The 17224-nt window shown below is 39.3% G+C and overlaps 1 long non-coding RNA gene across 1 annotated transcript in view; it reads left to right on the top strand.

Annotated features, from left to right (window-relative positions):
* LOC130543339 (uncharacterized) overlaps positions 1-16759 on the top strand; it is a 36678-nt gene extending 19919 nt beyond the window's left edge. The window contains exons 4-5 of the long non-coding RNA XR_008958634.1: positions 11185-11298; positions 16098-16759. This is a non-coding gene — a long non-coding RNA (uncharacterized LOC130543339). The remainder of the gene's footprint in view (positions 1-11184; positions 11299-16097) is intronic.
* The last annotated feature ends 465 nt before the right edge of the window (positions 16760-17224 follow it).

The raw sequence follows: 17224 nt of genomic DNA, 5'->3' as shown, positions 1-17224 counted from the left end.
CTAAAAGGGGAAATTTCTTTTTTTTTTTATTTAATAATATTATACTTCTCTATAGCAGGATGTTACACAGGATGTCAAAATAAATAATAGTGCATCACTTTAGGGGCACCTGGGTAGCTCAGTCAGGTAAGCATCTGCCTTTGCCTTAGGTCGTGATCTCCAGGTCCTGGAATTGAGCCCCAAGTCAGACTCCCAGCTCAGTGGGGAGTCTGCTTCTCCCTCTCCCTCTGCCCCTCCCCCTGCTTATGCTTTCTCTGTCTCTCTCTCTCAAATGAGTCAATAAAATCTTTTTAAAAATAAACCAATAACTTATTTAGATGTCTGCATGATTTTTCTTATCAGCAGCTCTGAGAGATGATGTGACTCAGATCATGCCCTTAGTGGCACGCCAGCTGCCTATCCATACGACTACGGGGAGCACCTCTTCCTCCCTGTCTTCCATTGTAGCAGGCATCCAACACCAGTACTTCACATGAGTTGATTCTGGGGCTCTGATTCTCTGCTTATCTGGGAGGCAGGACCGGATAATGGGAACAGCCAATGATACAGGAACTGCAAGTTATCTGGTTTACTGGGAATAGGAGATACACTCAGGAGATTGGTGAAACACAGGCTGCAAAGATAATCTAGACCCATATTGTAGAAGTCTTTGAATGACAGGCTGAGAAAATTGTATTTGATTTGATAAGAAATGGGAGTCCAATAGAGGATTCTGAGCAGGGTCTACTGTTTATATTCATTTCTCTCTCTCTCTCTCTCTCTCTCTCTCTCTCTAGAGAGAGAGTGGGGGTGTGTGTGTGTGTGTGTGTGTGTGTGTGTATTTTCCATGCTACATTCCTTTATTTAGAGAGAACATACACGTGAGCCAGAGCAGCGGCAGAGGGAGAGAGAATCCTTAGCAGGCCCCGCACCCAGCGCGGAGCCCTACGCAGGGCTCAATCTCACGACCCTGAGATTGCCGTGATACGTTTTTGTAGGAGAAAGGATGGGGTCTATTAGATTTTCTTCACAGTGCCATTCACAACCGTGTGCACGCAAGCGCGATTCTATGGAGATGAGGATGGTGATGAAAGTTGGGGAAGTTTGTTACACCACGGTGCTTTTCAGAACGTCATCTTCATAAAAGGTGCAAGCATCCTTGAAAGGGAAATGTATTGCTTATAAAAGAGAAAGTAGACAATGCCAGTAAAAATGGAAATATGTATTCGCTCTGTGGAAGTCTTTAGTTTTCACTGGCAGAGACTGGATGGAAACTGAAACAAATCTCAGAGTTTCATGCTCTACTGACAGCAGAGACGTGGTTCAGTTAGCTTCTAGCCGAGTGTTTAAAGGATATTGAAACCCTTCCAGTTTACAGTACATTTGGCAGCTCTCTGTTGGATAATCTTTTTTATGTGTATTCTGTTTGGAAGTGAATTGTACACCAGTTATTTTAAGTAGTATTTTTTAATCTGTTGCTGTGTTAATTATAGCAAGGACAACGGCAACACAATCATAGACTGATGTGAATGTTTTATTCAATGAACCAAAGAAATATCCACCAGGGCTGTATAGAGATTGCAGTGGACTGAAAATAATCAAATATGAATGGCTTTAGGTAGCCAACGGCACTGACAGCTTATGAAGCTGAACACCAGATTTTTTTTTCTGCTGCAGTTTATGCGAGAGTCACTGAAGAAAGAAACCCTTGGCATGATTATATTTTCTTGTGGAATGTAACTAATTTCACAGTGGAATAATTTTGACAAGAGTTCTTAGTTTCCTCCCATATGTTTTATTTCATTTTCTAGAAAAGGGGTCCTTGCCCTGGCACATTTGAGTGCTGTCAAGCACCATAGGAAAACTGTTTATTTTTTTGTGCAGTCATCATTGACAAAAAAAAAAAAAAAAAAAAAGAGAGAGAGAGAGAGAGAGGAAAAAAAAAGAAAGGAACACAAAGGGAAGGTGAGTCAGGGTGAATGCTCTTATGCCATTGCATGCTAGCTCGGAGACCTAAAAACCAAATAAAGCAAGGGACATCTCAGCTCCTCATCAAGGTCTGAACCAAAGAGAAAATTATGGATGAACATGTGTATGGAATTCCATACCTTCTTTCCACCCCTGCTGACCAAGTATATAACAAACTTTGTTTTAAAGACAGCCTGAGGAGTCACTGTGTTTTCATTCAACTACAGAAACCCTTGAGAAGCAATAACATGAGGAGTGGTTGATACTAGAAAATTAAATTTTCACTTTTTTTCTATAAAAAGAAATCCTAAAATTTATGTCTAGGATATGCAAGGAGGAAAATAAAGGATGAATAGATGTAGTACTAGTTAATGTAGGATTCATTGAAGGGCAGGTCACTTGTTTCCTTGAATTTCCTATTGATTTACTTCAAACGTATCATTTCTAAATAGGTTTCTGGGACTAGGGATCTTGGCCCAAAATCTTCAGTATGTTCTAGGAAGCTTTACTCTGGTACTTATTTATTTTATGAGCTAAAAAAGAAACTTAGGACCGTAAATGGGTATGAGTTTGCCTTTTCCATCTCCACCCCGTACGCACATAGAACATACACACACACCCATGACATTTTTTTGAACTGTACTCCGGATAAAAACCAATCTGCTAAATAATTGCTGCTTGTTATTGTTTAGTTAAGTCGCATAGAATAGGGAAAGGAGAAGTAGAGCCACAACGAAGCAGTGCTATAAATGTTGTTACCTGTCGCTACCACCAATTTAATCATTCCAGTTTAGCAGCAATTTAAGCTCAGAAGAAAAAAGTAAGCAAACACTAATGATCCATTCACAGAAAATTTATTGCTGACTTCTCGGTGCCTAGTGTTGTGCTAACATACAAAGGTGTGGAAAGTTGAATGAGAAATGATATCTGTTCTTGAGATCTTAAAAATCTAAGAGCAACAATATTTGTTTTTATATAACAGCAAATATAGAAACATTTATGACATAATATAATGAGCTTAATAATAAAGGAATGGCTAATAGGCAGCTAGAGAATGAAGAGGGTTACTATAAACAGAGTCAAAAGCAAACAACACAAATTTTAAAAATTGCAGCTCATGTAACAGAAAAAAATATAATTTCCCTAATATGTAAAGAGCATCTATAAATGAATGAGATTACCTAGGAGAAGAATATAGAAATAATATAAACAAATAATTAAAAAGGTGGTACACATGATCATTAGAACTGTGAAAAAGGTTCTCAGCCTTAATCATAATAAAAGAAGTGCAAATTAATATTACACTGAAATAACGCCTCTTACCTATTAAGATTGATAAAGATGCATAAGTTTGATAATACTGTGTTATCAAAAATATGGGTCAAATAAACACATATTGCTTGAGAAAGTGTAAATTGCTGCACATATACACCCAGGACGATGGAAAATGTTTATGAAAATTGAATGCTCTCAGAACAATTCCAATTTATTCTGTAGGTGTAATCGTACGTATTTGCAAAATGACGTATTATGAGACTACTAATAGCTATGAGACTATTGCTCTCAGTTCCATCGACGGGAGACTGGTTAAATACAGTATGCTATACCTCTGTCATAAAATATCATATAGCTGTAGAATGGATATTAATAGGTACTCTATGTATTAATATAAAAATACCTCTCTCCAAAACATTTCTCATTAAGTGAGAAAAAAGCAGTGTGCAGAACATACTGTATAGGACGCCACCACTTGTGTACAACCAGAGGAAAATTATGCTTATCTTTGCTTATTTATGCATAAGTATCTTTGGAAATGCAAAAATCAAGTGATGGGAAGGAAAACTGGATGACAGGAAATGGTACAGGCTCTTCAGCGCATGCCTATTTATATTTTCAGCTTTTGAATCATGTGAATGAATTAGCTGTTTGAAAAACCAGATATAGTTTTTAAAAAAGAAAAGAGGAAGGAACAAATAATTCCAGTCTAGATGGTCAGGAAAGGCCTTAGAAAAGGAAGTGGTATTGGAGATGAATCTTGGAAGATGAGAAGTTCAAGCAGAGAGGAAGAAAGGAACGAATGTCATGAGCAGATACTCCAAAGTATGAAAATATGTGGAGGGTCAGGAAAGCCATCAAATGGCCTTTGGAAGGCAGCTTCAAAGAGCTAAGAAGAGAGCAGTGATATATAAAACAAAGGGAATGGAAGGTTCAGGAAGAAGGGCATGATCATTAGCATCAAGAGCCGCCGAGAGGTCACTCAAGGCTACAGCACTCCCGCAGTGCGCCTGCCACTAATTCCACTTTCAGCTCTTAACTTTTTGCCATTGGACTCTGCGGTTAAGGGTGTTGGTTTTATGTCTAGTTTTGCTAACGAGTAATCTACACATTGTTTTCTATAAAAAGGTCTCTTTATTAGACACCTGTGTAATAAAAAAAATAACAGGGGCCATCACAGAGGACTTAAAAGATTAAAACATCTATTTGGTGAGAGCAATTGCATATGCTAAACAAATTATGGTTGGTTACAAAGCATTAAGTACAAAGTAGTACAGATAAATTCTGGATCTTCCTAGCACTCGGTTTGTTAAGATACTTAAAAGTATTTGTTGGCTGTCATCAAATGAAGCAACATGCATGTGAATAAACCATTCTAGAGGGCAGTCTAAATGTAACGGATGATGACGGAGGTGTTGGTGACACGGTCATGGTGATCATAATAGCAGTAATGATCCTGAAATGAAGTGAAATTTTCACTTTAGCCTTGGGTTTTCCTTTACACCTAAATCCAGTTCCCCCCAGATAAGTGCTTAGCTCTGTGTTTAAACGAATAAAATTGGCTGGGGTTCCAAAAAGGCTCCATGATTTTCTGCTGGAAAGATGAGGAGAGCCTATCAGGGAGAATGAGGGTATTGGAAAGTGTAGACAGAGGAAACAAGAACATGAGCAAAGCCCTGGTCTTCGGCAAGGGCCTGATGGGTTCTAGCGTCAGACGGAGGAAGAGCTGCTGCTCTTCTGACCTGGTCATTAACTAGGTGGGTGACATGGGCCTCATCATGTCGCTTCTTGCAGCTTCAGTTGACTCACTTATAAAATGAGGAGTATCCCAGACGAGATGAATGGTTCTTAATTTTTCCCTTAGCAATGCCATTTTATTTTCCAAGAGAACCCTGCTTAAGAAGACCGTGGAGGAGAATGGTGGGAGCGGCTCTGAATGGAGCAGGTGTGGGCAGCCGCTTTCTCTCCTTAGTAATTTTGAGGTAGCTTCAGAAGGAGGTGTTGCAACCCTTTTGTGAATGACCGCATCAGATCATCTCACGGCCCTCTTCAAGTGCGAGGTTTTTAATTGTCCGTGGCTTCAGTATTCTGAGAGCACTAAAAAGATGAAGAGCCTGGGGTGGGGCTGAGGGTGGGGGTGGGGCTAATACAAGAGAGCTTTTCTCAGTGTTCCCCTCCAACAGTTTAGTATCTCAACTTTTCATTGTAATAAAGCCGTTCACCTGGGTATTCTGGTGGTTTAGGTTAGCCCAGTGACTTTACCAAAATACCGATATACCAATTTCAAAATCACATAACTGAAAGATACGTGGATTGGCGATAATTTATTGTATAGACCCTAAAGGCAAAGACAATGTGAGCCATTTAAAACAATCTTAATACCAGATTATATTTACTGGCATTGTATTTTTCTCCTATATTATATTATTCTCCTATTAATCTCATATCTACCAGATGATCAGTTACTTTAGAACAGAGAACTATCAAAAGTTACTTTTCTCACAGTGGGGCTAGATTTCTATTTATAATTGATCAGAGCACACATGTGAAAGTTCATGAAATCAAAAGCTTAAATGTTGTCATGAATTGGGCTAGACTTGTAGGCTATACTGAAGGAGTCCAAGTCAGTTCATTATAGAGAAATGGTATCACACAAATAGTTAATTAATCCACATTTCTAACCCTTATGTGATGCATAACTCAAAGTTAGTAAGCCAGCGTCTTGCTTACCAGAAAGATCGATGGATGGCTATCTAACTGAAATTAATCGATGTTCTCAGAGCCTTTGCCAAAATGGATCCTGTAGGAGAAAAACTCAAGGTGCTCTGTGCCCACTTTATTCAAGAGAGTTGACTGGAAAGGGTTAAGAGCTGGTGAATGAGGAATGTGGTGGCTTTGGCTGCCCTCTGACAGCTTGGGCAGGTGTGTGTCAGCAGCATGCTTGACTTTGTGCAGGGGAGTTAAGGAAGTCCCCTTGTATATATGCCCACGATTGGCTCCTGTTGCTGGAATAAATATCGGAGTGTCTTGCAGTCCTTGTAGTTCCTAGTAAGTACTCTGCGTGACTGACACGTGCTTCAGAAAGTAGCCAGACTGGGTAAGAGACAGAAGGGAAAGAAAGAATGATATCGATAGCCTCCACGGGGGATTTATTTTAAAGCCTGCCATCTTGTCGACATTGTTTCAACACGACAGCTGAGTCTGCTGCCAAGTATTGAACATCTGACCCACTTGGCTCATCACTTTAAGCTGTGCCTTGTTCTAAATGGAAGGGCTGACCCTCTGAGAAGCCATAGTCTGAATCTGAGTTTGGTTCACCACCAAGTTCAAGATGATTATCTGAAGTTTGTTTAAACCTCAAGGGAGTTTAAAATTGAACTGAAAAATCTCACCAGAACAAATTTCTGCAGTGATTTTTAGCCTTTCAGCTTTTGCTTAGAAATGACGTGAAAGCAGCTTCTGTCCTCTGGCTATTTGGGATTGGATGGTAGATTCCAGATAGATCACATGCCAATCTGGTGATATTCCAGCAGGGAAAGAAATTTGTTTAATCATTTTTGAAATGAGAAATAGGGTGTGGAATTTAGTGTCAGGTTTAAACATTGTTTAAATTGTGTTTCTTCAGCCGACAGACATTTTCATATACAACAGTTTATATATTTCATTCAGTCCCAGAGACTGAGATTTTTTCCTACTAAAACTTCAACAGCAAGGATAACTCAAATATAACTCTCAGAAATAGTTAATAAAAGTGTAAACTTCGGAGTTAGACATGGGTTTAAATTTTGGCTCTATCACTTCTTAGAGATGAAACCAAGAGCAAGTTATTAACCTCTCTGAACTTTGATTTACTTATCTTTAAAATAAGGCCTGGCAATGGTCCCTTTACAGGCCTGAAATGAGGATTATATAACCTCTAAGAATAGTGTCTGGATCACAGTAAGTTCTTTAGAAACGGTTACTTATTTTTACGTTAATAGAGCACACAGTAGACGTGTAATATATGCAATTAACCCACAGACTTTTTAAAGTCACATTTGCCACCATCCTTTCCACGGCAAGAGATTTTATTGAACACAGTAGTGGCAGGAATGCAGTGATAATTTTGGAGAGGGATGATGATACTAAATATTGCTATTTTATTTTATAAGTTTTTTGTAAAACAGGAATCACATCCTTATATGTCACTGCCTATTGTTGGTATTTGATATCTTTTCCTTAAAAAAATCTGCCATGCCGCTTTCTGCCATCAGTCAATATTTTAACAATTTTTAAGAAACAATAATTCTTTTCATAATGATGAGACAGGACGGGCCTTGTTTAGATTGGAGATTATAATTCAAGAGGTTTTGATCCTCAGACTCTTGTCTTCCTAAAATGGAGGTACGTGGCCATTCTTAGGATTGTAAACTAGGCCAGGCATGATAATAGTCCCAAGCTAGCTGCAGAATTTGCACCAGTATTGAACTGGCTTCAAGTGGCAATTGAGGACCAAAATGTATTAACTAACTTGTGACATTGAGGCTGGACTGTGTAGGCAACTTTTCTTCCTAATTGTTTATCTGGTGACACCATGTAGCCTCATGTAACCGAATCAATAGTAAAGTCACGGTGGATTACTGAATGGGTTCGTGACCACTCACACAGTCTATCTAGCATTTCATGGCGCAAAAATTTAAGAACCATGAATCTGCATTTAAATTGGTAGTTCTAAGAGTTTTTTGTTTTTTGTTTTTTTTTTTTTTCATTCTTCAATTTAGTTGTATGGCTCGGTCCATAAAATGAGGAGGCAGCAAATATTTCTGAGTAGAGAGTACTTATTTTGACATATGAAGAGAGGCAGCAGAATTCAAGCTATTCCATAGGATAAGGGAAGTTATAGTGCCTGATTTCGTATATGACTGGAATTATGCACAGTGTCCATTCCAAAAATGGAGCTTTAAAAATACTTAGAACAAAGTTGTTATGGGGATAATAGCTTTTGCATAGGTTACTTTGAAGAGAAATATGCATCTAACTGATAGGTAGTTTTAATGCCTAAACAATTTTGTTTCTTCACCGTGCTGTTTTTATTTACGAATCTCGTCTTTCTCCTGAATACCAGCCTTGTGCTGCCCATTTTCCCTATGTCGCTTTATTTAGAAAACTGAAAATTCTGCAATAGCTCATTAAACACTCATTTCAATTCCATATCAAAAGAACTTGTTACTAGTAGCCAGTCATTATGTCGTCCTAGTCACACTTAAGCATCAGTCAGTTTTCATAGGAAAACAAAACAATGGATGCCTGATTGTTTTTAATTTTCTAAAAATAGGTACTTAATTTCCTTCAAAGGAAAATGAACATTTTTCCCCCTAAAGTTGACTAGTTAAGTGTACGAGTCATGAAAGCAACCAACTGTGCAGCAAAAGGCAGTCGCTTATGATCTGGTCCATTTACTAAGTGCACAAATTTATTTTCTAAACTGCATCATAGGGAATAATAATGGGACTGATCATAATAAACAGGCCCATAAGAAGGATGGCCTTCAACTCTTTGAAACATGACAGTATATGCATTTATTAAAGACTCAGAAGAAAGGCTGCTTTCAGTCCCCGTGTACATTTGTACATTTTCCTAGATTAAACATCAATCTTTCATATTATATTCTCAATTCTATGTGTGTGTGTGTGTGTGTGTGTGTGTGTGTGTGTGTGTGTTCTTAGGAACCATGAAAAACAGTTATCACTTCTTGCTGAAGTCTGTTACATGGTAGACTATTCTCTGGGTTCAGTGCGTGCTATTCCTTTTAGAAAATATCTCATATGCCTGAATCTGTTCTCTCCTCTAACCTCTGTGACTGTTTCTATTTCCCTGATTACTTGAGGAATATAAAATGACCAGACTGTTGTGTCAAATGTCCGGTCATTCCAGTGGCTTGGCACCTGGGTTATGTACACTGCCCCAAAGAGAGATGACTGTACGGAATAGGGAATTATTTCACTGCTCCTACTCATCGCATATAGGCTAATAATGTTCTTGCTCTTTTTAACGACAGTATTACCTTGTTGGTAACTATTTCTTTTAATCTCACCAAAAGGCACTTAAAAACATGAATTGTACTCTACCCAGTCTCTTCATAACTGTGTTCTGTTAGTTTCTCATCACTTCTTCATTTAATCGGTACCCTTTTGAATACCACTCCAATCTGCTAAGAACGGCTGGGTACTTGGAAGATTAGGGGGGAAAAAGGGTGAAACAGATTTAATGATAAGTAAAACTTCCCTGAACATTTTCTTTTCTTTTTTTTTTTTTTTCTGTTCTTTATTAATGTGTATGGTCCCATCTCAAAGGGGCTTTATCTTACCTCTCACTGAATGATGGAGTTGACAAAGAATGTTGTAATTCAAATTCCACTCAGGTTAATCTTTTAAAAATGTAATAGATTTTATTTTGTGCAATTACTTTTAGGCTTCAGATCTCTGCCATGCTTTCTAATTTACTCTCACAGTGCCATGAGCACAAGCAACACAGGTCATGTCTTCTATGAGTCATTGTGAAATAAAATGAAATGGTCATAAACGGTGCAGTACCACTGGCCTATTTGTTCTTTAAATAAAATTGCTTCTCCTAAATACACCCTGTTGATAGTAGGGGGGTGCTTCATACCTATTTTTCTTCCTTCATGTTCTAGCAGTTCTTTCATTTTGCTCATTCATTATTAATATATTCTAAAGGGTCACACTTTCCAGGTATGCTGTATTCTTTTCTTAAAGCAGCAATCTTGGTATTCTCATCTCCTGTTGGTCCTCCCTCCTTGCCAAAGTTCAGTTTCTCAGCCGATCTCATACAAGGATGAAGAGATGGTTGCCTCCCAGGGCTTTTCAGAGTCTCTTAATGACTCTTACATTGCTCAAAGGCTTCTCTCCCCAACCTCTAGTCTTTAGAAATCCCGATTCCACTTTTTTCTTGTTTGTCCTTTTAACTAGTAGGTGTTGCTTGGAAAGTTGAAATTCCTAGTCTAAAACTTGAAAGTGACAAGCCTAATAGAAATTTCATAGTCGCTGTTTTGTAGAAAATATATCAATATAATGAGGGAATATAATTAGTTTATAAAGAAAACACAGGCAATTTGGTCATGGATATTGAACCAAAGAAATAAAGAAAACATGACAAGTTGAGGTAAAAGAATGTTTTCCAATTTAGAAAAAGCAATTTATAGTCTAGGTCTATGGAAATCCCTTTTAAAATAGTGCAGAGGCCAGAAAATATATAATGATTCTCTACCTAAAGAATGGTGTATGATTGGAATGACAGACTAATTTGGGGGAAGAAACCAAATTGCTTTAGTGATATTTGTGCTTTCCCCTCATAAGCCAGCTCCCTTTGCTACAGCAAAAAGTTATTAACCTAGAATTTGAAATTTTAAAGTACCCTGAATTCTGTTTTCTGTAAACAACTGAAATCCTCATGTACTAGACAAAATGAAATTTCAACAACTGAACATTCGATCTGAAGATCTTCTTACGGGGGGTTGATAACGAACAGGATTAATGGCAGCGTTTGGTTTCATGCAGTAATTTCCACAAAAGGTAGAGCGTATACTAGACTCCACGAGTTGCATTGTAATCAAGCTACTCTTGTAATGAATGCAGGCCCTTAATTTATTGAAACTAATTTTGAAATCATGGTACCATACATACCATCTACTGTAGAAATAATTTATAAACATTAATTGCAGGAAAGAGAGGAGCCATTTGCTTCAAAGAGCCCATCAGCAAGCTGTCCTTCCTGTTTTATCAGTAAGCAAAGCTGAGAGCAAATAACAGATGGAACTGTCCCTTGGTGGCGGCACAGAGCACTCATGAAATATAGCACAATCTTCCTCCAGTGTGTTATGTTTCTAACAGCGGAAGATCAGAAGCAGGCGAGGTGTGGGCTAGGATGAATGAATGCCTCTGATGAAACATCCTTTTCTTCTAGGAAGATTCCTGTAGCAGATTGGGCTTTAGCAGTTGATCTCAGTGGCTTGAGACAGTGTCATTACAGAATGCATCTGGAAGATTCTGCAGGAGGGACAAACCTCGGAAGACCAAGGTGAATCTAAGGCCTGATCTGTACTCTTAATGGGTGGTTAAATTCTAGTTCCTTTAAATAGCCATCAAAGACACCGCAGAACCAAAGATAAAGCTGCCCCAGACACCGAAATTTGGGACTCATTTACCATCTGCCACAATCATTTCATCCTCTTGCAATATTTTATCCTACTTACTAAAACTACAAGAAGGTATTTGTGCATTTTACGTGTGTGGGTGTGTGGCTAAAATCTCCTTCTGCATCTGTTGTTTGTATAATCATGCTGAAGGCTGTTACTAGGGCTGGGGAAGCTGGATTTAGTATATACTTTTTTTTTTTCCCTAATGGAAAAAATCTATCAGCCCAACTTCAGTGACTATTAAGAAACAGCTTTTTAGGCAGTGAGATAGGAAGTGGTCCTCAATTCCACTAGTGTATCATTTATTCATGCGTCGTTCACTATTGCTTTTCATCATAAGTTTACTAAAGGTTTTCCACTCGCCCAAGGTTCCTAACTCTGGCTCATTCCCTCCACATTGAGCACTGCTCTTAGCTTCTGTTTAAGTGAAAAGATCAAGACTATGGGAGAGAACTCTTTTTATAAAAACAACTACAACGTTCCTTCCTTCCTCCAACTTACAGTATCCCGGTCTTAGTTCTTTCCTCTTCTCCGATTTTAGGTAGAAAATTACCCTCCTCCTCATGAAGTTAATCCAAACACATGTATTCTTAATTTTACCCAATTCCATTCATTTCAATTAATCCCTTAATTACTGAAATATTCAGCCTTTTTCACTTAAATGCATTCTCCAATTGACTTGTCTTTATCCCTTATAAAGGAAAAGAAAAAAACATTATTTTCAAGACTGTTGCCCTTCAAGTTACTATCATTTCTATTCCTACAAAACTTCTTGGAAGATTAGTCTACAGTTCCTGTCATCAATTTTCTTCATTTACTCTACTCCCATTTTCTGCTCGCCCATTCTCTGAAACTGTTCTATAAAAGTGCGCGTTTCCTATCTATTCAGTACAGTCGTCATAGTTTTTTACTCTTCCGCGGCCGAGTGCTCTTTCTGCTGGGTGTAAATCCTTGGGTTTCTACTTCCTGGCAGAAAGCAGAGTTTCGTGTTCAAGAATAAGGAGATCAGACGCTCTTTGCGCACCCCGGAAGCGAGGACAAAGGCACCTGGTCTTGGTTTGGCAGTCAGAGGGTCCCGCTTGAGGATGGAGGGGATCTATCCCCAGAGGGGCAGAGCAGAGCCTGGGACAGAGGTGATGGTGTTAGCTGCAGAGTCTCTGGTGTTCGAAACCAGACTTTCTCCTTCAGTGTTTCCTGTTGATTATCTCTCTTGGTTCCTTCCTGTTTTCTGAGCCTGATTTTTCAAGTTTCACATCACTCTGGATGCTAACTAAAACCTTTGCTATAGACTCCTCTTCCTCCCTTAATTTTACCATATTTGGTGTATGTTCTTTTGGGGTAAAGACCTTGCTGATACACAGAAAGGTACTTGGGAATGGGTTTAATGTAATGGAGCCTTAGGGAAAGTGGGGTTAGGAGTGACGAGGTGGCTGGTTTTCAGACTGAGGCCGAAAGCAGTGAAATCCCATTCATCTTTGGGGACGTTGGCAGCTCATTACATGCAGTGGTGAAAGAGCTAATTAAACGTAGCCTCTGGTCTCTGGAATGAAAGACTCCCTTGGAATCAAATGCCTATTCAAGGTAAGGCTTTGGGAGAACCAAGTTGCCACTGTCATTAAACAGATAAAATAAAAGGCTATCGGGATACAGGAATGTTTTGAGAGCATTGAATAGATGACAAAGGTAAATGATAAGTTTCTCTCCTTAGATTCTTGATTATGGCAAAGACTGAATCTCAGAAACTCTGACAATGAAACAGTCTCTGCATTCTCTCAGCTTCTTTCAACTTCCATGTACTTGAAAATGAAACTCAGGGTTTGATATGGTTGCTGAATTATAATAAAAATTAACTTTACAGTCTTGCTGTCTTCTTATGTGAAAGTGAGAGCACCGATCAGAAAAACGTAGAATCCTAAGCATCAGAATTAGACCATGTGAGCTGATTCCAAAGACTTGCATGTCCTTGAACTCCTAACCTCCCTCACCCCCAGGTCCACCCCGCCCTCTGTGGTGGTACGCTGGACCCAGCTGTTTATGGCTCATGAGGGTGACTGCCTTTATCTCTTCACTGTGTTCAGTGATATCATGTTGACCCCTCAAAGTCAGCCACAGAAGTATTTTAAATGCTGCAGATCAGGATTCCCCCTCCCCCTCTTGCTGGAGCACATCACTGTTCTTGGGATTTTTGAAGTATTTCCTTCTTGGTTGATGGGGCTGTCTCTTCTTGCCTGGAGCCCCTGAGTTAGGGGCTATCTTAGCAAGAGAGAGCCAATTCACCCTTTGGAACTGCAGTGAAGGGGAACTTTTTCCTTCTTCCCTTCTAAGTTCTTTGATTGGTCTGATAATTAAATTGACATAAGACACAGTGACAGAAGAAAAACAAATTTAATTTCATATGTATGGAAACCCATAAAAATATGAGACTCAAAGATGTGGCCAAAACTCTTATACCTTTTAGATAAGAAAACAGTAAACTTGTGAAAAATTGACAAGACAAAGTTCTTTGGGCTTGGGGTAGCTAATTGGCAAAGAAGTAACAAGGCTTGTTTTTACAGCCTCATAGCCCTGAATTTCCTATCCCTGGCTATAAGCATGTCTTCTATTCTCCTGACATCAAGAGGGTACTTTCATGTGAAAGATTCAGGGTGACAAATGAGGGTCAGAGTGTCCTTCTTATACTGGCTGTGTCTCAAGTAACTTTAATTCAAAATAATCAGTATGCCAAAGTGGCATATTTTGGGGTGGCATTTTCTGGTCTTCTTCAGAACCTACAAACCTCCCATCATCTCCAAACTTCTAACTACTGGGCAGATGCCAACGTGTCCCAGAGTTGTCAGTTGCATTGTGAAACCTGGATGAAGTTTTTTCCTTTTATTTTAGGATGACAAAACTTGGGACTGTATATAAGAATGATAAAGACTAGTAACAGTGACTGACCTTGGACAGGCAAAGCATAATTTTTCAAAGTGATGACTGTATCATTCTGAGTTAGCAGGCGTGGGTCTGTTTCCTGCCTCATTTGCTTGACTATAATCTCACATCAGTGGAGGTTTAGGATAGTGAACTTGAGATTCTAGAAATCCCTTAAATAACACAGAGAAGGGGAGCAAGTACTCTGGGGTGAAATTATAATTTACAAAGAATCCTTACCCTTGTTTGTCCCCCAAGAAGTGTGGATCATTACTAAGGTCTTAAGAAATGTGTTGGCGAGGGGACTGGCAACAGTTTTGGGGAGTTCGTATTACTGTTTTTCTAGGCTGAGGATGTTAGGGGCAGAATGTGTCCATTGAAATGGTTTCCCTGATTGCAATGAGGAGGAAACTAGTGTAGGGCAGTAGAGGCCAAGTGGCAGCATTCAAAAAGTAAAAGACAAAATTGTTGTGGTTACCATAGTAGGTCAAGCTCATCAGTCAGAATGTTCTGAATTACAGGAATCTTTCGTACTGGTTGGCTGATCATGGGGTCCCTTGACTGAAATATGTGATAGCACATTAGTCCTTCTTGATTTGTGTTATGAAAACACTCCACGACCGGGAAGCACAGGTCTGATATGGGCCACCCCTGCAGGGAGTTGCTCAATCTAGCCCGATTCTCAGATTTGAGTCAGTTCCATAATCCAGGATTTCTTAATGATGGACTCAGCAATATCACTTGTATGTGCAATTAATCTCCTTCCTCGCCTTCACCGAAGGCTATTTGGTGGCCATGTGCTATGTATTGCGGATAAATTGCTGTTAATCTGGTTAGTCTGTTCTATGCTCCTGGTTCATTCAGAATGGCTGGGAAATTCTGTCCTTTTGCAGAAAGAATTCCAAAAGACTCTTGCTCTCTCATACCAATGATCTAGCAACCGTCAAGAATAGCAGCATTACACTGTAAGGATAATGTGCTTTTAGGGGTCAGTGTTCACATAGACATTATCAGGTACCACATGTTATTGTTTCGACTTTGTGACAAAAATAGACTGCATTTCAGGTCACACTGATACAAACACATCCTAGAATCTGGCTACACAGACATTTCATGCCAGGTATTATCTGTGTGTGAATAGAATACAAAGAAGGTATAAAATTCCATATAGTAAAAATACATATAGTAAACCCACTCTGGGAAAGAGAAATAACTGGAGCTTTGGATATGGTTAGACACTGATTCTGAGCTACCTAATTCCTGGAGATGGAGAGTACCATTGTGGTCTACTGATCAGAATGACAAATTGTACTTCAGATTATAAATTGAGTTTTGATCTGAGTTTCCCCCGAGGTGGTCCAGTCTTGTGGTTATTTTTCTCAGTATATAAGTGGAATAAGTCTCATAAGCAATTGACTGAATCCCGCACTGGGTCCCTGTACCAAGAACAGGACTATTAGAATTGCCAGGCTTCTGGAGTTGACCTTACCTACTAAAGTGCTAAAATCCAGAGTAGTATTGAATCCGTAGGAGAATCACAAAAGTTAAAAAACATCACCAAAAGCATGAACGATGTAGGGTTGATGATTCTTTTCAGGTCTCCATTTAGGCCTACGTAGAAGACTCAGAGGTCCATTGAGTGATTATAAATTATACCCAGTTGTCCCTTTCATAAATATTTATTCAATACCCACCAAGATTCAGACTTTGCTAGATGTCATGGGTGCAATTATGAGCAAATCTTGACATAGTCTTTGCTTTTGTGTCACAGATGTTTTGGTGGAGAAAACGGGCATTGATCGAGAGAATTCCATGAGCTTGTGTTGCAGGGAAATCTGCGTTGTCCTGGTGTTTATGTGTAAGTGTGTGCAGGAAAGGTTTGGAAGGGAAAGCAGAAAAGACAAGGGAAGTCTTCCTCCAGCAAGTGGCACTGGTGGCGAAGGTGGGTGTTAGCTAAGCAAAGGGGAAGGGCCAACGGCACCCACAGCAGGAGAGAAGAGAGCAGCTAAGGATCCAAATGAAAGACCGTGCACTTGGAATGGTGGCTCTGGGGGCAAAGTGGGCAGAAAGGAAGCTCAAGCAGTAAACGGGCTAAACTGGCAGGATTTGCTCCTATCTTAAGAACAATGTGAAATCAAGTGCATGGTTTTAAGTAGGGAAATGTCATGTTCAGATATTTAAACGACTTCTCTGACTGCACTATGGGTTTAATCAGAGAGTGACAAGATGTAGTATTGATCTATTGCAACAATCCAAGTGGGAGTTTGTTGTATGGACAGAGAAATAGGTAAATTTATGAGATATCTAGGAGATGATATTAATAGGATTGGCGATGGACTATTGATAATGAATTGACTATTGAGTACATGAAAGTGGAAAATGTAAAGCAATGCTCTCATAGTTCTGGCTTATATGCAGGAGATTATCGATCCATCTATCTATCATCTCTCCACCTAAAATTTCTGGCTTGTATAGTAGTATATATATGTGTGTGTGTGTGTGTGTGTATACACACAGAACAGTAGTATGTATATATATGTGTGTATATATATAGACATATTCACAATCTGAACTGGCTGGAATGAGTCTGATTCTTGGCTCATTTGCATGGAGAAAGAGAGGGGGGATAAATTTGGGACAATGATCTTAAGTTCATTCTTGGACCTGTAGAGATTGAGGGCCCTGACACATTTATGTGAAGATGTTGAGTGAAAACAGTCATGAGGGTGAGGAATGAGAACGGATTTGTTGATGAAATACATAATAAACACGGGGGTCACTGGTCCATGGATAGGAAGAGAGGCCAGAGCTGTGGAGAAATTGCAAGGAGAGAAGAGGAGTCTGAGACCATGCACTGCAGGACTCAGCAGCTAAGGTACGCTGACGCCCTGGAGTGCA

This window comes from Ursus arctos, unplaced genomic scaffold (genome assembly GCF_023065955.2).
Source record: "Ursus arctos isolate Adak ecotype North America unplaced genomic scaffold, UrsArc2.0 scaffold_11, whole genome shotgun sequence".
Lineage (NCBI taxonomy): Eukaryota > Metazoa > Chordata > Mammalia > Carnivora > Ursidae > Ursus > Ursus arctos.
Note: the sequence above shows the minus strand (reverse complement) of the source record. Positions and strands in the feature narration are given on the sequence as shown.